Raw genomic sequence first — 24,082 nt, forward strand, 5'->3', positions numbered from 1 at the left:
TTCAAATCGTGTCACACAGCAAGTCGTTGGGATAGTGGCAGATTATAGGTTTTGTGGAAGAAAATTTGCTTTTCAGATGTTTTAAGTTTCAAACCTATATTCTGCACACATTCAGATAAAGCAAGTCAGCATTTACATTCTGGAATGCAGTGCGCTGATTCGTTGAGTTTAGGTATAACTGAAGGTCATCATCGTATAAATGGTATTTGCAGTGGGAGATAATACTCAACATATCATCATTAACATATAATGATCCTTGTGGGACGCCTGATGCTATATTCCTCCATTGTGACCTCTTTTTTCCGTTCAATACACACTGTTGGCCGTGTGTAAGGTATGACTGAAACCATTGTACAGCACTTGAAGAAAAGTTTTGACTTTAGCAAGTAGAATAACAAAATCGTCAGTGTCGAAAGATTCGTTGAAATCCCAAATGCACATAACAGTCGCTCGTGTTTGTCCATAGCTTCAGTTCGTCATTCACTTTTACAAGAACAGTCGTCGCGCTGCGATTTATCTGGAAACCAGATTGGTATTCATCCAGGAGGTTATCTGAGGTTAAGTAACCGGTAAGCTGATTGTGAACCATAGCTTTAAATAATGCTGCTAGAATGCAAATGGGCCTATAGTCAGAAGGTTCTTCGGCAGATTCCTTTTTGGGCAGAGGTTTAATGAGTCCCTTCTCCAGGCAATTGGAAAAATGCTGGAGGCTAGAGAATGGTTAAAAATATACATCATTATCGGCAGTAATGGATCGACGGGGAAACTGATCATTTGTGTTGTAATACTGTTGTGTCCTGCCACTGCACAACCAATTCACGCAGTTGATTTGCCAGTGTTAAGGCTTACCGGCTGCAGAAAAAAATTTTTCGTTTGTGCTGGCCGCAGACACTACAAGGGAATCGATGGTTTGCGTCGTTGTGCTTTGGTCAAGTAGTGATGTAGGCGTGATGAAACACTCATTTAGATCCTCATTTAAATCCTCAATAGGAGCGAGAGGTTCAGCTGCAGATTGAGGTTTGCATATTCATAGCCTTCGAAGATTTCTCCACAAGACGGAGGGTCTGTGAAAGTCCTCAGATAGCAAGTCCTTCGCTGGTTTTACTCCCATCCAGGATTTACCCTTCTTGTAGATACTTTTACCACATCCAGTATCAGGGTTGTAACTTTGTTCCTCTTGAATAGTAATAGGACTCTGACCTTTCTTTTTAATTAAGGCCTCTGCCATGCAGAGGGAGGTTTCATGGCATCTTTAAACGATTTCTCCCAGTCAGCAACATGTGTATCAGATCCAAGTCTGTAGATAGTCCCAAATTTTCCGACAATGTCGTAATATTCACTGAGGTTCAAGATTGTGCTTTTTGAACGTACTTCCTTTTCAGTCTGGCCAACTAGCTGTTACTCAGTCATGTGTATTTGCGCCAAAATCCAACTTGACGCCGCGCGGGGTAGCCCCCACCCCTCACCCCCACCCCACCCTGGCAGGTTCGAGTCCTTCCTCGGGCATGGGTGTGCGTGTTGTCCTTAACGTAAGTTGGATTAAGCCTAGGGACCGATGACCCCAGCAGTTTGATCCCATAGGAACTTACCACAAATTTCCAATTTTTTCCCAACTTGACAGGTATACCAATATGAAAAATACAAAATACGGAAATCTAAACAAAATACAGTCTCATTTACCTTACAAGAGAAAGCAATAAAATGTTTAAGAGGTATTCTAAATACGATATGAGAGGTGTACTGAAATAACGGATTTGGGAAATGCATCTTTTCCAGAGCATTAAATATGCACTGAATAAATCACCTAGAAAGAAAAGCCAGGACCTCCGATGTTGTAACGCTACCACTTGGTTACATTTATATCATGATTTTGTTCAACAAAGATGTTCCTTCACGACTACTTCTACTTTGACTTTTATGTCTTTTCTAAGTAATAAAATGACAAACAGCTGTCTTTTTCGTTATATCTTGACAATAATTTGGCAGTTAGACCTCTTTTCCTTATGATACTGCAACGGATACAACAGAACACTCCCATTATAGTAATTATAGTAGTATTGACTAGAGGAACACGCGTATTTGCCTGAAGTCTGTTGATGCCGTTAAATTACTGCCAGACACTGCTGCTCGTTTACAAAGTTGTAACCCGCACAAAAGTATAACTGCTGGCTAAGACTTGGATTTCCTTTATGACTTCTCGACCGTTTGGAGGAAAGTCCACAATGGCGATCATTCCAATCTTCACAGTTAACTGTAACGATTACATGTAATTGTCACAACAGTAACACTTGAAATCGCCTTGTAGGACCGAGTGTACTATCGATGGCCGCGTCTTCCCAATATAATTCGATGTCGTAACAGGACGTCGAATCAGGTGCTTCTGCGAGATAACAACGAATCGCCGAGAAAGTCTAAGAAATTATAACAGTTGAAATAATAAAATAATATTTATATTATTTAAAATATTATATAATATATATGTAATGTAATATTAATAATATATTAAATAATATATTTATAAATATTTGTTCTGTCACACCACACTAACTTCAGCTTTGAATGCAACATCCCAGATAACATTTCTGGAAGCACTCACTCCGTGTTCAGGCCACGAATGCCGACCGCCGTGTCATCCTCGGTGGAGGATGCGGATAGGAGGGGCGTGGGGTCAGCACACCGCTCTCCCGGTCGTAAGATGGTATTCTTGACCGAAGCCGCTACTATTCGATCGAGTAGCTCCTCAATTGGCGTCATGAGGCTGAGTGCACCCCGAAAAATGGCAACAGCGCACGGCAGCCTGGATTGTCACCCATCCAAGTGCCGACCACGCCCGACAGCGCTTAACTTCGGTGATCTCACGGGAACCGGTGTATCCACTGCGGCAAGGCCGTTGCCACATTGTTGGAAGACGATTCTCAATTGATAAGAAGTGAAGCCCAATCTACATTAGAACAAAAGATTCTAGTTGTTATCTAGTCTTTAGAAAGCTACAAATGTGTTCCAGACGTAAGCTTGAAAGTTAACTATCAAAGAAACAAAAATAGGCAGTGGGAAGTGAAGAACTATTTCAGTTTATGCATTCGCGTAGCTGGTTCAAATAGCTCTGAGCACTATGGGACTCAACTTCTGTGGTCACCAGTCCCCTAGAACTTAGAACTACTTAAACCTAACTAACCTAAGGACATCACACACATCCATGCCCGAGGCAGGATTCGAACCTCGCGGTTCCAGACTGTAGCACCTAGAACCGCTCGGCCACATCGGCCGGCAAACGTAGCTGGTCACAGTTCTGTGATGGTGTTATACTTCATTTAATTTGCGATGCCTTCTTAGCGCTTTATTCTGCAAGTCGACTCCAGCAGACTTCCTACCTGCTCACTGGTAGTTCTCAGTAAAGGTAACATTTGAAAAAGGAAGTTCTGAATAGAGTAGTATCAGTGACTGCATTGGCATCGAGAAATACGGCCGTACGCTGAAGTTCAGTGCATTTAGCGCAAAATCAACTATCTTCAGCATAAATCGTAAGGTACTGAAGTGTAACTGTGAAACATTACAGTTAAAAACGTCCGCGGTAATAAAAACTTTTGATTCTACTAGGGCAGTTTTAAAAACAGTGGTAGCGTCCTATTCCTATGCTGTTGTGCTAATAGGATCGGTCATTAGCGCCGACAGTAACACCTGTTTGATAGTAATGGCTCCACGAACCTGACATGTGATGTTAACTGGAGTCTCTGAGAAGACAACGTGGTGTGTCGTTGTCTGCTGGCGATCCATCGGTCCATCAGCTGTTGTGGTATGGCCTCGTCCCACTCTCACTGGCTACACGATTCGGAATAATAAAGTGATTGACGTCTAACTGTTCCACAGCTGCAGCCTATTATAGAAAGCGGTTGGCCGCACCTCCTGTACCGTTCACCGTTGTCAGATCTCTCTGCCACTACAGGTAACAGCTACTGTAGCCAATTGTAGACGACGCTCGCGGCCGGTGACGTAAACAGCTGCAGTTCGTTTCGTTGTGTGCTTTGTTTCTGTGTGCGGGGAGTTTATTTTCTGCTTCAAAATGTCTAAAGCTTGCAGTGGAAGTGTGCAAAAAATTGTGGCTGATAAACGGAAAGTTCAGCCAGCGATCTACATATGTTTCGCGTGGTCATCACTTGGGTTTGTGTGCTCGGTGCGAGAATATTTCGACAAAGAGAGGAATAATGGTGCAATTCTTTTGCCTCTGGCGAAGGTAGTCGAAAGAACTGCAGGTGCCTAGAAGATATACAAAAATACTATCGTCAAATACTGTGCAGAAGGAGAAGTTTATCCAAACTGCGGAAACCCGGAAAGAAGAAATGGTCAGAACCACATGTAACAAACTTGGACTCTTTTCAACAAGATGCTTTTCACCTACATCTACGACATACTCCGCAAGCCACCTAATTGTGTGTGGCGCAGAGTACATCCGATACCGCTATCTGATCCCTCCAACCCTGTCCCATTCGAACGCGTGGGAAGAATGATTGTCGGTAAGTCTCTGTATTGGCTGTAATTTCTCAAATTTTCTCCTCGTAGTCAATACGTGAGAAGTATGTGGGGGGACATAATATACTGTCCGGCTCCTCCTGAAAAGTGGTGTCCCGAAAATTCAATAGTAAATCTCTCTGTGATGCACCACGCCCCTCTTGTCAACATCTGCAGTGGAGTTTGTTTAACATATCCGGAACGCTCTCTCGCCACCTAAACTATCCTGTGACGAAACGCGTCGCTCTTCGTTGGATCTTCAAAATCTCCCGTATCACTCCTACCTGATATGAATCCCAGATAGATCAACAATATTCAAGAACCGGGCGAACAAGCGCCTTATAAGCCACTTCTTTCGTGGATGAGTTACATTTCCTTAAGATTATTTCGATGATACGAGTCTGGCGTCTGCTTTTCCCTCTGTTAGTAGGCTGTTTAGGTTTTTATGTTGGTAACGCCACGTAGCGCTCTGTATGAAAATCACTGACTGTGCTGTGTGCAGTCTGTGGCTAGTTCGTATTGTTGGAATATTCGCTATTGTAGTGTTTGACAGCTGGATGTGAACAGCGCGTAGCTTTGGGCAGTTGGAGGTGAGCCGCCAGCAGTGGTGGATGTGGGGAGAGAGATGCCAGAGATTTGAGCGGACGATCTGGACGTTGTTCATCAGAAAAAAGAAATTTGTTTAATTTGAAGTCGCAAAATTATATATATATTATGACTTTTGAACGCTACTAAGGTAAATACATTGTTTGTTATCTACCAAAATCTTTCATTTGCTAACTATGCCTATCAGAAGTTAGTGTATTATTTAGCTAGCAGGATTGGCGCTCACTGTATTGCAGTAGTTCGAGTAACGAAGATTTTTGAGGTAAGTGATTCATGAAAAGTATAGGTTACTGTTAAATATGTGTGCAATCTTATGGGACTTAACTGCTAAGGTCATCAGTCCCTAAGCTTACACACTACTTAACCTAAATTATCCTAAGGACAAACACACACACCTCGGGCATGGATGTGTGTGATGTCCTTACGTTAGTTACGTTTAAGTAGTTCTAATTTCTAGGGGACTGATGACCTCAGAAGTTAAGTCCCATAGTGCTCAGAGCCAATTGAACCATATTTGAACAAACACACACACCCATGCCCGAGGGAGGACTCGAACCTCCGCCGGGACCAGCCGCACAGTCCATGACTGCAACGCCCTAGACCGCTCGGCTAATCCCGCGCGGCATAGGTTATTGTTAGTCAGGGCCATTCTTTTGTAGGAATTATTGAAAGTCAGATAGCGTTGCGCTAAAAATATTGTGCGTCAGTTTAGTGATGATCAGAATAAGTAAAGAGAAAACTGTCTGAGTACGTTGAGTTTTGCTCAGCTGTTTGAAAATCAAATAACGTAGAAGATTACCAGCACAGCCATTCATAATTTTTCAAAGGGGACGTTTCACCTCTATCTGTTTTATGTGGTCATTCCACTTAAGGTCGCTCTGGATAGTTATGCCTACATATTTTATGGCAGACGCTGTCTCCAGCTGTTTGTCATCAATAGTGTAGCTGTACAGAAGTGGATTTCTTTTCCTATGTATGCGCAATATGTTACATTTATTTACGTTCAGGGTCAACTGCCAGAGCCTGCAAGATTCATCAATCCTCTGAAGGTCGTTCTGCAACTTCTTACTATCTTCTGGCGTTGCTACTTTGGTACAGACAACTGCATCGTGTGCGAATAGCCTTAAAGAGCATCCGACGCTTTCTACTAGCCCACTTATATATATCGTAAACAGCAACTGTCCTATCACACTTCTCTGTGGTACTCTGGACATTATCTTTTCATCTGTCGATTTTGTTCCGTTAAGAACGACGTGTTGAGTTTTGTGTGCAAGAAAGTCTTGAATCCAAACGCAAGTCTGCTCAGACACTCTGTAAGCTCGTATTTTTTCCATTAAACGGCAACGCGGGACGGTGCCAAATGCCTTACAGAAATCAATGAACACGGCGTCAACCCGAGCGCCGTTGTCCATTGCGCTATGGATCTCATGGAGGAACAGAGCGAGATGAGTTTCGCAGGATCTCTGTATGCGGAATCCATGTTGATTTTTATAAAGGAGATGTTCATTTTCCAAAAACATGTTCCATAATTCTACAACAGATTGACGTGAAATATAAAGATCTATAATTGCGTGGATCTGTCTTACGGCCTTTCTTAAAAACGGGAATGATCTGCGCTTTTTTCCAGTGGTAGCTTTGCCAGGTACATTTCGTTGCGCAAGCGATCTACGATAAATTACTACTAGAAGGGATTAAGTTCTTCCGCATAATCTTTATAGACTCTTGTAGGTATCTTATCTGGTCCTGACGCCTTTCCACTACTAAGCGATTGTAGCTGCTTTTCAATTCCGCGATCGGTTATCTCAATATCTGCCATTTCGACGTTTGTACGACGATTGAAGGGAGGGACAGTGTTACGGTCTTACGCGGTGAAACAACTTCGGAAGATAGAATTCAGTATTTCGGCCTTCTCTCTGTTATCACCCGTTTCGATGCCGATGTGGTCTCTGAGAGAATAAATAGATGATTTTGGCCCACTTTCTGATTTTAGGTACGACCAAAATCTCTTAGGGTTTTTACTCAGGTCGGTTGACAACGTCTTACTTTCAAGATCGTTGAACGGTTGTCTCGTTGCTCTCCTTACGCTCATTTTCGCTTCGTTCAGCTTCCGTTTGTCAGCTAGGTTTTTACTTCTCTTGAATCTAAGATGAAGTGCTCTTTGTTTACGTAGCGCTTTTCTAACACGGCCATTAAACCGTGGTGGATCTTTTCTATCCCTTAAGACCTTATTCGGAACATACTTGTCTAGGGTATATTGAACGATGCCTTTGAATTTTTTCCATTTGGTCTCCACATCTTCGTCCTCATCACCGAATATTTGATGGTGACTGCTGACATATTCTGAGATTTGCATTCTGTCACCCTTGCTGAACAAATATATCTTCTTACTTTTCTTAACGTTCCTTGTAGGACCCGTCATCGTAGATGCTGTCAGCCTAATCATCATCGATAACTTCCTCTGCGTTAACTGATTCGATAAGTTCAGGTCTGTTCGTTGCCAGGAGGTCTAAGACCTTACCCTCACGAGTTGGTTCTCGTACTATCTGCTCAAGGCAATTTTCGGACAATGCCACACGAATTCCCTGTCTCTGTCACAAGTTTTGATGGCATAACACTCCCAATGTATACCTGGCAAGTTGAAGTCACCCCCTGTTACAACGGCATGACAGGAAATTACTAATGATATTCTGCAAGTTCTGTCTGCAACGCCCTACAGCTACAGATCCTGAAACAGGTGGTCTGTAAAAGAATCCGATCACCATTTTTGACCATTCTTTGACACTCAATTTCACCCAGATTAATTTACATTCGGAATCCGTGATAACCTCGCTAGATTTTATCGAATTTCTTTACTGCAATAAACACACCACCACGTATATGGACATTACGAGAGAAAAGAATGTCCAACTCTTAAAAAACCGTGCGTTACTCTTCGCGAGGTAGAGTTATTCAGTGGCAGCAATGCGTCTTTGTTAACGGTTGTCAGAGCCCTCGGTTTTCGCTATAAAAAAATTAATGGACAGAAAATTATAATGGTGAGAGGCGACACCGTAGCATGACGTTGTCGATTTTTGATAGCTATAGTTACAGCGCAGTTTGAAGACATTGTGTGGCTCGATGAAACCTGGATAAACGAAGCTCGTTCTGTCAGAAAAGATCGGGCAGATGACAGCATATGTGGTAGTTCCAGTGGGAAAGGGAGCAAGCATTGTCTTTCATGCTGGAACTGCATCTAGTTTCGTACCTAACTGTCTCCTCGTTTACAAATCGAGGAAAACAAATGACTACCACGAGCAGATGAACCACGATCGTTTCCTGAAGTGGTTCAAGGGGCAACTATAGGAAAACTTAAATTAAATCGGCCGTCTGTCATTGTAATGGATAATACCCCATACCACTCAGCTATTATCCAACTATGGCAAAGAAAAAAGCCGACATTGTTGAATTGTTGAAACGCTACAACGCGAAAATTCAGGACGATTTACGTAAGGCAGAGATCATGGGAATAGTAAAGTAAAATAAGCCAAAGTCTTAACAGTATGTTGTGCACTAGGTAGCTATTGAACACGGTCACAGGGTTCTTAGGCTTCCACCATACCACTGCCACTTTAACGCCATCGAAATGACTCGGGCACAAATTAAAAATTACAGGGCAACGAATAACAAAAGCTTCACTGTTGCAGTAATTCAAAGACTGTTAGAGGAAGCAGGGCACAAACAACGCCAGAGAAGTGGAGAAATGTTGTACGCCATACGGAAACGGTTCTTAAAGAAGCATAGAAAAGTGAAGTGTTTGTCGAGGGTAATAAAGAAAATATAATTATATCCTTGGGCAATTCCAGTGGTTCGTCCACGGACCAGAGCTCAGATGACGACAGTGTGAGGAAGCAAGTAATTCTGAACTAACTGGCATTTACCCTTTGCCTTAATTCGTCTTTATTTTTGTGTTTGTATTTCATATTATTGACTGAATGGAGTATACTACAGTTGCACAATAAATATCATTTTAAATAAGGACTACTCCTCCGCACAAGTATGACAGTTCACGTACACCCCACAGTGATTGGGTGATTGCTAAGTACTCAAGAAATGTTGTTATTGTATTTGCATGAACGATTCAGATCCATTTTAACACTCCTTATGCATCGAATACAACCGAACGTGGTTCATTCTGATTATTGTAAAAACAATGCTCTTCCTGTTGCTTTTGTTGAGATATACAAATAACAGGAACACGGTATCATTTTATATACGGAAGTGCGTTTGTCAAGCGACAAGGATATAACGATCCCGTAAAGCGAACTCAGTACCGCACATTAAAAGGCGGCGTGAGAAGGTAGTCCAGTAAGAAACCGCACAGCTGTTGCTGAAATGAAATGATCGTATGGCACTGTTGGCCGGGATGTCCCAGTCGGATTCGGCCGCCAAGTGCAAGTCTTATTTCAGGCGGCGCCACACCGGGCGACTTGAGGCCGTTAGTGAGGATGAAATAGTGCTGAGGACAACACAACACCCAGTCCCCGAGCAGAGGAAACCTCCTACCCGGCCGGGAATCGAACCCGGACCCAGTGCATGGGAAGCAAGCACGTTACCACCCAGTTAAGCAGGCGGATACACCTGTTACTACTACAGCCATAATGCGCGCACACGGACCGGCAAAAGAGTACCGCCCCCTTCCACGCTCAACGGTGCTTCGCTGTCAATCACTTAGTTATTTTGATCCGGGTATATCTTACGTCTTCTCTCAAAGACAGCTTCGGGCAACGTCAGCTCCATCACCCTGCCTCACTGCTGCCTTTTTGTACTGATCATTTCGTTTCCTGAATAAATCCCGCGTGTGGTTCACAACATTACAATAATTCGTTTGTTGCTCCTTTACATATACTCCAAGACAAAAAAAAACAACAAATAAAAAACACGACGCGCCGCGAAGGAATTACCTGAATGGTAAAGGAAATCTGTATATGTGATGTACATGAACAGACGAAAAAATGATTATAATTTTAGAAAAAAATGAATGATTCATTCAAGAGAAAGCTTCACAAACTGAGCGAGTCAAGAACGTGTCGGTCCACCTCTGATCCTTAAACAAGCAGTTATTCGGCTTGAGATTGATTGATACAGCTGTTGGATGTCTTCCAGTTAGCACGTTAGATCGTCAAAACCTCGAGCTGGTTGGAGGCCCCTACCCATAATGCTCCAAACGTTATCAGTTGGGAGAGATCCGGCGACCTTGTTGGCCAAAGTGAGGTTTGCCAAGCATGAAGGCAAGTAGTAGAGACTCTCATAGTGTGCTGGCGGGCTGAAATGCAAGCCCAAGGTGGCTTACCATGAAGAACAATAAAATGGGGCGCAGAATATCTTCGACGTACTACTGCGCTGTAAGGGTGTGGTGCATCAAAGCCGAAGGTGTCCTGCTATGAAATGAAATGGCACCCCAGACCATCGCTCTTGATTATCGGAACGTATGGCAGGTGATAGTCAGGTTGGTGTCTCACCACTGCCTGGGTCATCTCCAGACATATCTTGTTGGTCATCGGGGCTCAGTTCGAAGTGTGACTAATCACTGAAGACAATTCTGCTCCAGCCAATAAGATTCCACATCGAAGACGTGTCTGTATGTGCCCACACAGCGGTGGAATACCAAGCCGACCGTCGCCTGCCATACGGCCCAACAACCGGGAGTAATGGTTTGGGGTGACATATTTTTTTTCGTGGCAGGACGCCTTTGATTGTAAGCCGGGGCACTCTTACACCACAGAGGTACGTCGATGATATTATTCGCCCAGTTTTATTGCTCTTCCTGGGAAGCCAGCCTGTGTTTACATTTCAGCTCGATAACACCCGCCATCACTCGGCGAGAGTTTATACTACTTTTCTTCGTGCTTGTCAAGCCATACCTTGGCCAGCAATATTGCCGGATCTCTTCCCAATTGAGAATGTTTGGTAGCATTACGGGCAGGGCCACCCAACCAGCTTGGGATTTTGACGATCTAACGCGCCAATTGGACAGAATCTGACACGACATCCATCAGGATGACAACCAACAACCCTGTGAATCAATGCGAAAGTGAACAATTGCTTGTATAAGGGCCAGAGAAGGGCCAATGCGCTGCTGACTTTCTCAATTTGTGAAGCTCCTTCTCCTGAATGAATCACCCAGTTTTTCTGGAATTGTAATCATTTGTGTGTCTGTACGTGCATATCGCAACAACCGATTTCCATCCCATCGGTTAATTCCTTTGTGGTGCACTAAATTTTTGTCTTAGAGCATATGATAATTATTATATTCTTATCTGTTTGTATTCAGTAATAGTTTCAATATTTAACATAAGAACGGTAGCTTTGATGTCTGCAATTGCATCCTGGCTTTTGCATCAGTGGCACGTTGCTTCTTGGTTTGAGTGAAGCTCGTATACACCCATATGTACTGTCTGACAAAAGAAGTGAAAGCATGCAGAAGCAGAGGAGGAAAAAGAAGGAAACTTAATGGGTTGAGATGTTATTTCACCGTTACAAAATCAAATAAAATTTGTAAAGAACATGGTTGTGTGAGACCACTTCTCAGTACGACTTTGAACACCGTCTGCTCTGGGTACACGCCAGGTGCAGCTCGTATATCGGCTTGCAAGTTTGCGCTACCCTCAGGAGTAATTTTGTTTAACTGTTTTTGCTTTTTGAGTTTCCTATAAAAGTGAAGAAGCACCAGTTATCTCTGTTAAAATACCCGGCTCTAAGCAGCGAACGCAGCTGAGTGGGACAAAAACTTTCTGACGGCGGCTTGGGTTACAGCACGCTTGGAAACGCATATCGGGGTGTCTCGGCGTGGGAGGGCGAGGGTGGGGGCGGCGTGTGTGCGCAGGCAATACTTGGCAACACTGTACTCGTAGAAGGGACTTTGGTGTGTAAACACCACACGTGAGCCAACCTGGGTGGAGTGGGGAAGACAGCAGCGAGCTCACCAACACGCACAAACGAGACATCATCTCACCACGCCGCGAGGATGAGTGCAAGCGCAGAGCTGCAAAATCGCGTCAAGACATTGTAGCTCCTACACTCCATTCATCATAAGAATAAACCTGATGTAAACAAACACAAACGCGATGACTGGTCAGAAGCCGTAGCACACGTATACTGATGTCATGCTCTTGGAAGTAGATCCTACTTATGTACTCGATATATTACTGCAAAGTTACGTTAAATGAAACCTTAAGATATTCAAATGTATTAACAGCCATCAACGTTTTTCTTAATCACGCTTTGAGCAATGTAGCTTTTGTTTCAAAAATCGTGTACAGTCACAGCCTCTGCACTGTTGGGTTCTGACTGCCGCGCTGTTAATACCCACTGTGAAAATGGCTGAGTCTGCTTGCTCTTCCGTAGTGAAACACGCGTATGAAACATTGTTGAAAAGTGCCGAGAAATAGGTTGTTTTTAATGCTTTTCATAAATTTAGTGAAAAAAATCGGCTTTGAAGTTTCGAGTGACTATTAGCTACAGCTCGTACCGAAATACGAGCCTGGTAGCAGAGTTGATAGCGTGGTAGACTCATAAATAACTGTAATTTATGACACGCTGGTTCAAGTCTTTTTTTTCTCTCGTTCAATCTGAAATACCTACATCTCGTATTTATAAAATTCATCATCATTTTTTATGAATAATGCAGTTCTTCTTGTTTCTAATTACATATTGCACACGAAATACCTGTTTCCATTTCAAACATAAATTCTTAATTATCGATATTTTATGAAAGACTGTTAATAAAGGTTGCTTAAATTAATAAAACATAACAGTTTAATTACTTAAAGCAAAAATGAAAAACCAAATACTTTTTATTTGAACTATGTCCATTGTTTTATACCGCAGATGCATTTAAGTGTCGTAGAAACACGAAAAGCAATTATTTTCACAGCATTGAACACATGTAGAAATGCAGCAGTTTTACGTTTGCTGCTGCACCGTTACAGTAAGAACCCAACAGAACTGAACTGGAGCCAAGATAAAAGATTTGACCCAAGAAATAACAAGACTTACGCTGGCACACGTACTGGAACTAAAGCACTCAGCTTTTTCACCTGTCACTGCCGAACGCTGGCGGGATATAGAACGGCACGTCATAAATGAAGAGAAGGTTGGCTTCGTGGATTCCGTTGTTGATCGCTTCGTTATCAACGTAGCAGATAACAGTTCCAGAACTGAAATGTATGTCTCGGATTGGGATAAGGAAGGAACTAAGAGATTGTCAGACTACTGAGGACCGACTAGCTTCTGTTACATTCATTTGTGTTTTGATTGCTCTCAGAAATGAGGTCAATCGAATCCAAGACTGAGAGGAAGTATTCTAGGGTATAAACTGGCACATTTATCAGTTTCTCACTAATGTTATTCGGCAAATGGCTGTTTAATATTCTCAAAACAACGACATGTGATATCGGATTGCTCCAGTATCTAGTCTTGTTCATGTATCATTCGAAATACCGGCGCAGTCCGCCTTCTTTCACGTTTCAATGGCTGTGGATCAAAACCTTCCATACGTAGCCTTTCCTGAATTCCCTGCTACCAGTATTTCTGTACGAAGGCCTGTTCAGATTCTTCATACGTTCGACAACGACCTACCTCTTAGCCTGCCCACAGCAGCGCATCAGCTTGTATGAAACGAATTGAAACTTTTGCATTCCGGACCAATGCGAAGTAAAACATTTCGAAAAGCTCTCACAAAGGCAACAGCATGTGTTTTTTTGGATTCTTGTGATATGACTGGGAACTGTCTATGTTTCATTAGACACTCGTCTATTATGACTGACGATAGCTCAGGCGTTACGTCATCAGATTGCGACGCCGTCCTACGCCTCTTCGGAGGCGGCAGTGTTGACACTGGCAATTAAGTTTGATGTTTGAAAACCGTTCTCGTACTGCTTTGCTCTCTTTGAACTACCTCTTTCACTCATAGGCTCGGAACGAATCTTACCGTCTATTGCTTTCGTATCACTATCCATTTTCGCAAGAATTTTATGTTCTCTTTTGTTCTCAATCGCGTCAACGTAAGTTTTTAGTTCCCTGGTGCGCGTTTCAACTAGGATAGAATCGCTGTCAGAGGCGCCGGCTGCAGATCTCTCATTTACTCTTTTTACATTCTTTCTGATGAGTTCGTGCTTGGTTTTCAAAAAAGTTTGTCCTAAAATCAGAAATCCTGCGTCATGGCCGACCGAAATGACCGAGCGGTTCTAGGCGCTACAGTCTGGAACCGTGCGACGGCTACGGTCGCAGGTTCGAATCCTGCCTCGGGCATGGATGTGTGTGATTTCCTTAGGTTAGTTAGGTTTAAGTAGTTCTAAATTCTAGGGGACAGATGACCTTAGAAGTTAAAAGTCCCATAGTGCTCAGAGCCATTTGAACCTGCGTCATGCGTGAGTTTTTGCACATCTACATCTACGTGATTACTCTGCTACTCACAATAAAGTGCCTGGCAGAGGGTTCAATGAACCACCTTCACGCTGTCTCATTCATCATTCAGTAAATTTTCACAGGCAGTCTTCATTTCAGATACATGTATTTGAATTATTACCACTTGAGCTAAGCTTTCAAGTGCGCTTTGTGAAACACTGTGGGCCGTTCCGCGTCCCTCAACTTTACGAGCGCTTTGATCTTCGCTCATACTAGAATGTTTTTTGTCTAGACGGTCGTACATATTAGGAAATTTTATATCTAATTTGCATATGGCAATTGTGTGTAAAAGTTAGCACTCAAATTTTCGAAGCCGTTCGAAAGTTTCGTGATTTTTTTGCCTAAGGTACTTTGGTCTAAATTTGTAGAGACCAGTCAACACGTTTGCGATTTTTGCGCTCACGTCTGTACGTATCTCAGTATTCATTTGTACTAATTTCTGTAAAGATTGTTCTATGATTAATACCTATGAATGATGATTGTCTAATGTCGTATAAGACTGACTGTATGTGTGTTCGTTCCGTTCGCTCAGTATCGAGCTCGGAAAATTTCCTACGTCTGTTCCATTGTTTCTATCCAAATTATATTGAAAAGAGAAATATTCTGTTGAGGATTGCGAATTAACATCATCGACTGTTAGCCACGTGACATCATTTGGTCTAACATTCTGTCCATTCGTTGTAGTTGAGTTCAGTTGTGTACTGTTTTCGACTGCAACATTGCTATCCTTTTGCGATGCATTGTCATTTTCATTATCTAATACATTCTGATTCAGCACTTCCGTGACGAGCACTGTTAGTACTAATTTTCTCACTGACACTTGACTCCATTTTACTGACAATAAAAGGTACATACTGTAATTGAATTGCCGGCCGGTGTGGCCGTGCGGTTAAAGGCGCTTCAGTCTAGAACCGCGTGACCGCTACGGTCGCAGGTTCGAATCCTGCTTCGGACATGGATATGTGTGATGTCGTTAGGTTTAAGTAGTTCTACGTTCTAGGGGACTGATGACCACAGAAGTTAAGTCCCATAGTGCTCAGAGCCATTTGAACCATTTTTGTAATTGAATTGTTGAAAGGTAACAGAAACTCAATAGGTGTGAAAAATTTCACGCGCTATATACGTTCGCGACAAGATGGCCTCTGTTATGTTCTGTTGCATATATAAAAATCGTTTACTATTGCAGTGATAAACCAACTCTGCCATAAATATTGTTGCTTGCAAAAATGTTTTAAGCAATTTAATGATCAGGATATTGTGGCGAAATTTCTTTTGCGCGCTGTAATCAATGGAATGTTCTTGATCCTACCTTTGGTTGACGTATCTCAGTCCACATTCCATAAAGTTCAATTACTGGTCTCTGGAGAAACTTTCTTCAGTTTCCTTAATTTTATTCCTTTCTTACTGGTAGAGTTCTCATCTTCTCATTGCGTCCTCATTGATGTATATATGGAACAAAGAATACAATATTAATATTTCAACAATCACAATGTGTTTTACTGACGATCCGAACATTGCGAGATCTGGTCTCTGTTCGGTTTCCGGTGTATTCTATTTTATTTTTTACTATTGGATGCATAATGAATTAGAGTTTTTGAATTGGAAATGTTTTCTGACTTTTAACTGTGAAGTCATAACTGGAAGTTAATGAAATGCTTTTATTGAAGCTCTCGAACAGACACCACCAAATACACTCCTGGAAATGGAAAAAAGAACACACTGACACCGGTGTGTCAGACCCACCATACTTGCTCCGGACACTGCGAGAGGGCTGTACAAGCAATGATCACACGCACGGCACAGCGGACACACCAGGAACCGCGGTGTTGGCCGTCGAATGGCGCTAGCTGCGCAGCATTTGTGCACCGCCGCCGTCAGTGTCAGCCAGTTTGCCGTGGCATACGGAGCTCCATCGCAGTCTTTAACACTGGTAGCATGCCGCGACAGCGTGGACGTGAACCGTATGTGCAGTTGACGGACTTTGAGCGAGGGCGTATAGTGGGCATGCGGGAGGCCGGGTGGACGTACCGCCGAATTGCTCAACACGTGGGGCGTGAGGTCTCCACAGTACATCGATGTTGTCGCCAGTGGTCGGCGGAAGGTGCACGTGCCCGTCGACCTGGGACCGGACCGCAGCGACGCACGGATGCACGCCAAGACCGTAGGATCCTACGCAGTGCCGTAGGGGACCGCACCGCCACTTCCCAGCAAATTAGGGACACTGTTGCTCCTGGGGTATCGGCGAGGACCATTCGCAACCGTCTCCATGAAGCTGGGCTACGGTCCCGCACACCGTTAGGCCGTCTCCCGCTCACGCCCCAACATCGTGCAGCCCGCCTCCAGTGGTGTCGCGACAGGCGTGAATGGAGGGACGAATGGAGACGTGTCGTCTTCAGCGATGAGAGTCGCTTCTGCCTTGGTGCCAATGATGGTCGTATGCGTGTTTGGCGCCGTGCAGGTGAGCGCCACAATCAGGACTGCATACGACCGAGGCACACAGGGCCAACACCCGGCATCATGGTGTGGGAAGCGATCTCCTACACTGGCCGTACACCACTGGTGATCGTCGAGGGGACACTGAATAGTGCACGGTACATCCAAACCGTCATCGAACCCATCGTTCTACCATTCCTAGACCGGCAAGGGAACTTGCTGTTCCAACAGGACAATGCACGTCCGCATGTATCCCGTGCCACCCAACGTGCTCTAGAAGGTGTAAGTCAACTACCCTGGCCAGCAAGATCTCCGGATCTGTCCCCAATTGAGCATGTTTGGGACTGGATGAAGCGTCGTCTCACGCGGTCTGCACGTCCAGCACGAACGCTGGTCCAACTGAGGCGCCAGGTGGAAATGCCATGGCAAGCCGTTCCACAGGACTACATCCAGCATCTCTACGATCGTCTCCATGGGAGAATAGCAGCCTGCATTGCTGCGAGAGGTAGATATACACTGTACTAGTGCCGACATTGTGCATGCTCTGTTGCCTGTGTCTATGTGCCTGTGGTTCTGTCAGTGTGATCATGTGATGTATCTGACCCCAGGAATGTGTCAATAAAGTTTCCCCTTCCTGGGACAATGAATTCACGGTGTTCTTATTTCAATTTCCAGGAGTGTACATCTGAAATAAATTTTCTAGGAAATTTAATGGTAAATGTTCTTAGTTTATTTTCTTTTCGGTGGGAATCTTTACCTCTTCTTCCTGCGGCGGTGGTCGTCTCGAATACATCCGCTGTAGAAGCTGCTAATTGGGTACAATGTCACCTAATGAAAGGAACTCATATTTCGATGCGGTGTGATGAACTTTTTGTCAAATAAATAGACAGACACTGTAATTAACTTCATGTTATTTATATTAACCCAAAATCCAAAATTATTAACAAAACTATTGCAATAGGAAGAGCGGTAAAAAAAAACCGCGACAGTCACATCTCTCTCATCTAACTGCATCTCTGCTGCAACGCAACGGTTCCTTTTTTTATCTTACGTATAAGTCTTTGGAAACATGTAGCAAGTGCCGTTACAAGTTTGGAGTTTAATTTCCTATTGAGTTCAGGACTTTTCATGTTAACCACCTGCCAAATTGTTAAAGTAGGAGTCGGCCTAAATAGCTTCTTGATTTCTAATTCTTCAAACTTGTGAAAACTGATGAATGATTTAATAACCGTGTTGACGGTAATTACAACAATAACAACAACGACAGTAATAGCAAAGTCAATATGGCAACGCGCAATGCGGTTGGCATCCATACGCGCCGCCGCAAGGATATAGCGATAATGGCAGATTCGGAAATCGTCAAGTATCGCTTTCAAAGAGAGAAATAACAGAAATTATAATTCAGCGTACTGTGGCTCACCATCAAAAAATAATCGTAATGGTTGAATAACTGCCGCGGTGCCGGCGATAATAGACAAGTGTATAGGCACGGGAATGAACACCCGCATGTAAATAACAGTTGTGAAAACAACGGTTATGAGACCGCCATAAACCAAAATCAGCGAAACGCTTCCCCCAATTATGCGCAAAATAGAACATGTCAAATTACCGGTCACGTTGTAAACATTGTTGAAGCGACTGAAGGCAACTGAGCGACTCTGCGTAACTCTTGAAAGCAATAATTGCAATTACAATGGTCGTCTCAGAAGCAGACCATTGTCTTCCATCACTGAAATTCTCAGAACCATCTTAGGGAATATTACTGGCCAACAAAGACTATCAGCGCTTGCAATGATCTCTATTGACCGAGACCTCGTTTTAGAAACTCCTGACTTCATTCAAAGAGTGACTGAAAAGGTTGCAGATATGGAGGAAAGAAGACTGTAATTCCTGCAGAAGTGATCACCACCACATAAAACGGCAGACACTTGTCGAATAGTATAAATATCGATCTTTCTAGAAAGGTTCATACGGCAGGCCCACTACTTTTCGCAGGTTCATACGGCACGCCTACTACTTTTCACATACATAGATTTGCAGTTCATTTTAATTTCCTTTCTTCTGTATACACGTTTTGGTGTTATTATGAGTAGATGTTATAGTAACATGTTTGAGCGATCTGCTTATATCACGAGCAGTGCGCTATTTTTCTCTTCTCGGCCGGCCGGTGTGGCCGAGCGGTTCTGGGCGCTTCAGTCCGGAACCGCGCGACCGCTACGGTCGCAGGTTCGAATCCTGCCTCGGGCATGGATGTGTGTGATGTCCTTAGGTTAGTTAGGTTTAATTAGTTCTAAGTTCTAGGCGACTGATGACCTCAGAAGTTAAGGCACATAGTGCTCAGAGCCATTTGAACCATTTTCTCTTCTCTGTTAATTGGTTTCTTGGCGAACTAAGTGCACTACCACCTGTTTTGGTAATGAGCCGCCACTGCTACACGCACTGCTTCATTTGGGAAAGTGTCATGGAGGCGTTGTATCTTCTTATGAGGCAAGCTGGCAGACGATTGTTGTAACAGGTCCTTAATATACTGGATGCTGGCATTGGAAGAGAGTTGACGTCCGATCGATGGTGTTCTATCAGGGACAGACTTACGGATCTTACTGACTAGCGGGATGTGTCAACTTGGCACAGACGGTTTGTAAAGACACATGTCATGTGCGGACGAATATTGTCTTTTTGAAAAATGACTCCATGATACTGTCGCATGAGAGGTAACACATGACATAGCGCTATGCGATTAGAATTCTCTCAATCACTACCAGCCCTGACCTAAAGATAATACTCGCTGGCTCCCCATCGAGGCCCAGGAGAAAGACAGGCTGCAGCGCGTACGTCACGAAGGTAGGCCTCAACTCGCTCGCTCGCTCAGCTCGGCAGACAAAATGCGTTTCTAAACCTGTTAACTTTCAGATGAGCATGAACGTACTAACGAGAATAGCTTCTTCTACTGAAATCTGTTGTTATGAAGTCTTACCGTTTAACAGTACTACAACAAAATTTAAGACCAGTACTCGATATAAATGAACGGCTTGTTTTATAGCATTTAGTCTCTTCTGCTTAACAGTCCTCATTTCATACAAGAAGTGGTGCCTTATGCAATTGATAATATTTTGACATGATATTAATTTTATTGTGCCCCAGTACAGTTGTTACAAATTATAAGTACGCCTATGGAGCTCCGATGACTGTAGGACTAATAACAGTAAGACTCCACAATAGCGGATTCCAGTAGAAGATGCAATTCTCGTTTGAACGCACACACCTAGTTACGAGTTAACAGGTGTAGAAACGTAATTTGTTTATTCAGTTGAGCGAGCGAGCGCGGGCCTACCTTCGTGACGTACGCGCCGCGTCCTGTCTTTTTCGTAGGTCTCGCTCCCCATATCATACGTCAGCAGTAACATCGCTGTCTCTCTCCAAAACAATGGAGTGGGACCTCTCCCCAGGTCACCGTCATATTCGCCATTCGGACTAAAACACAACCGCGATTCATCGCTGAGCTCGACATGCCATTCATCAGCAGTTCATGCTTCCCGATCATGGCGTTAACGGCATTCCACCCATGCGACGGTAATTCCCTAGTCCGACTGCTGCTAGTCTCCGTCCAGTAGTGCGGGGCATCCATTACTTGATCTCGGATGGCAGGCGCAGATGTGAATGGGATAAGACAGGCTTGGTGCACAATACTGCCATCCTCCGTTGTGGTGGTCAGACGTGATCCACCAGACCCTTAACGACGAGTGAGTCTGCCCTCACGTTCCCATGTCACATCGGGCCGCTGTCACGTCAGAACGCCACACAAATCTGGATACTGAACGATTCTACCAGCCGGCTAAATGGACACCCACAATTAGGCCTCTTTCAAACTCAGTCAGGTGCTGATAACGCTGTATCGTACGAGTATGAGGCATCTCCGCGTCCTTGACAGAGATCAGTCAATATCTGACGCTTTCAGGCCCCTTATATACCTTTCCAGGTTTGGTAACAACACTAAACACGAACAACACTAATGCACTTCGGTGGCCGTTCTAAGTGTCACTGAAAATTGCGTCTCTAATCACTTACATTACGGCAGATGGTGTATACATATACGAAGTTACCCTTCTGGCTGCTTAACTTATTTTTATCAGACAGTGTATTTCTGTGTATTGAGCATAAAGGAATCGAATATGTTTTGAATAGCGTTGTAGTGTGATATTATAGAAAAATTTTAGCATCATGCCATAGCAGGAAACAATTAAGTGTACGAGGGTTGGAACTTAAGTAGTGGCAACTATTTATTCACAACCGATGCACCAGCGTTGTGTAGAACCCGTTGCCAGCGATGTGGAAAGCGTAGTATACCATTAGCAGAGCCTGGTCTGTTGATGGTGCGAGTGGAGCTGTCTACTCCCTGTCGAATCTCTGGAACAGTTCTGAAGCGAATGCCACGAAGTGGTTCCTTCATCTTCGGAATCAAACCAAAGTCACAAGGACTTAAGTCCGGGGAGTATGGTGGATGGTACAGTACTTCCCAGTCCCATAGACCGAACACAGGAGCCACAGCTTGCGCTGTACGCGCCCGCGCAGCGTCGGGCCAAATGATGGGTAGGCTGCGCAGAAAGTGTCGCCGTTTCTTTCGCAAAGCTGGTCGTAGGTGATGCTCCAAAAACGAACAGTAATACTGTGCATTAACGGTGCCATTCGCTTCAGAACTGTTCCAGAGATTCGACAGACAGTAGACCGCTCCATTCGCACCATCAACAGAAGAGGCTCTGCTGACGGTATACTACGCCCTCCACATCGCTGGCGACGGGTTCTACACAACACTGGTGACTACTCTGAAGGACAGTAACAGGTGCAAACATGTAACTCTTTCGTATCGGTTGTGAGTAAATAGTTGCCACTATTTAAGTTCCAACCCTCGTATGCATCCAAAGAAAAGTTTGTTTCAGGCCCTCATTTTCGTCATAGTCAGACAGACGAAATGAAGTGGTGCTGTGCAGTGGATGTGTTGTATTAACGAACCACAATTGAAATACACAAACTGCTTTACCTCTTTGTAGCGGAGTCTGTGGTAGCAAGCATTGCTAATGTCATACCGTATAGTCTTCCCCTTGTCACGTACGAGAACATCCACGCTTGTCCCCCCCCCCCCGCCCCCTCCTCCCCTCTATCCAACGAGATACTTTTATCTTGTGGGCCAAGTCTCCCGGTGCTCTTAGTTCGTGCTCTTCTTCACTCCCTAATTGGCAACTGCTTCAGTATAGAATACGATACTCAATTACGGCCGCAGCTTCTCGTTATATGCTGGCCTGAAACATAATAACATATCTGGAGACATGAAAATCTTGCTATAACCAACGTTGCTGGAACGCTGAAGATATTAGTTGCTAGCAAGTGTAGCCAGAAATTCAATACAGTGCACCTGTATTTATTTCATCAATAAATATTACAAAAATGAGAAAAAGATTCTACATTCTAGTATAATGCGAAGCTTATTCGAAATCAAGATTCTTCTTTTAGCTTTCGCATCTGTATACGAATCAGAGAGTCTGCCTATTCTCCTCCATGTTAATATACAATGTTCAACAGACTTAAATATAGTAGTAGTAATAGTTTACTCAAGGGTGAATTACTTTTAAGATGAAACCGGACATATTATAGAATGGTTCGTAGATATACTCAAATAGAGTACAGTAGTTAAATTCCACATTGTTCTGAACATATCTTTACAATGAACTCTACATCTTTATCTACGTGATTACTCTGATATTCACAGTGAAGTGGCCGGCGGAGGGTTCAATGAACCACCTTCATGCTGTCTCTCTACCGTTCCACTCTCGAACGGCACGCGGAAAAAACGAGCACTTAAATTTTTCTCTGCGAGCCCTGATTTCTCTTATTTTATCCTGATGATCATTTCTCCCTATGTAGGTGGGTGTCTACAGAATGTTTTCGCAATCGGAGGAGAAAACTGGTGATTGAAATTTCATGAGAAGATCCCGTCGCAACGTCTTTGTTTTAATGAGTGCCACTCCAATTCACGTATCATGTCTGTGACACTATCTCCCCTATTTCGCCAGAATACAAAACGAGCTGCCCTTCTTTGTACTTTTTCGATGTCATCCGTCAGTCCCACCTGATACGGATCCCACACAGCACATCCAGCAATACTCCAGAATAGGGCGGACAAGCGTGGTGTAAGCAGTCTCTTAAGTAGACCTGTTGTACCTTCTAAGTGTTCTGCCAATGAATCGCAGTCTTTGGTTTGCTCTACCCACAACTCAGTTACTATTTTCATTTATTACTGTTATGGCTCTTTTCTACAATTCAAAACCATTCTCATATTGTGGACATTTGTTCCCCAGAAAGGAGTACCATAGCTAAGAACTGAGTGTAACTGAAAGGTTCTGGATGCCACACACTGATGACCTGGACTCTAAGAGTATAACATGCTGATGACACTCAATTTGCATTTATATTTATGTGTTCACACTATTTAAAATGATAATCAGCTTTCATTTCTAGAAATGTCGGGTTTGTTCCGCTGTTTATAAATGTACCATCTACATTTACTTTAACAGAGTCATCTTCCCTCTTCAACTTGAAATACATGGCACTTGTTTCTTTGTGTTTAATGTTGCTTTACTACATATTGATCAGTTGTGGAATTCCTTCAGGATTTCATCTGATCCTCTGCAAATACTTGTCTTGCTTTTTTTTTAGATTTTTTAGTAGCTATAATGTACTCAGCAAAGCGAAGTTTCTTTCCGTGACTAACACTACTGCGAAGAACAGTATTGGTCCTAATGTGCCACCCTGAGGGAACCCTATATTAATGTGTTTTAGTTCTGATTGGTGTTTCACTAGAAGTTTGATCTTATTTGAGCTTTCATTTCTACTCTTTGTGTCCCTTCTGCAAGGTAGAGTTAGAACCATTCGTTAGCTACAATTCTTATTTCTAATGATCCTACTTTGTTTAGTGGAATGTTATCGTCAATAGTATCATGTAAGCTTTGGACAGATTTAAGGATATGCGTGAGAGACGCTAATCCTGATCGAAAGCATCAGGAAACACTTTTGTAAATTCTACTGTGGCTGAGTCCATATT

At 43.5% G+C, this 24,082-nt stretch overlaps 1 pseudogene; it reads right to left on the minus strand.

The window, feature by feature from the left end:
* Positions 1-2,777: 2,777 nt before the first annotated feature.
* LOC124778352 lies at positions 2,778-2,895 on the minus strand (annotated as a pseudogene).
* Positions 2,896-24,082: the final 21,187 nt, after the last annotated feature.

This window comes from Schistocerca piceifrons, chromosome 2, assembly GCF_021461385.2.
Source record: "Schistocerca piceifrons isolate TAMUIC-IGC-003096 chromosome 2, iqSchPice1.1, whole genome shotgun sequence".
Lineage (NCBI taxonomy): Eukaryota > Metazoa > Arthropoda > Insecta > Orthoptera > Acrididae > Schistocerca > Schistocerca piceifrons.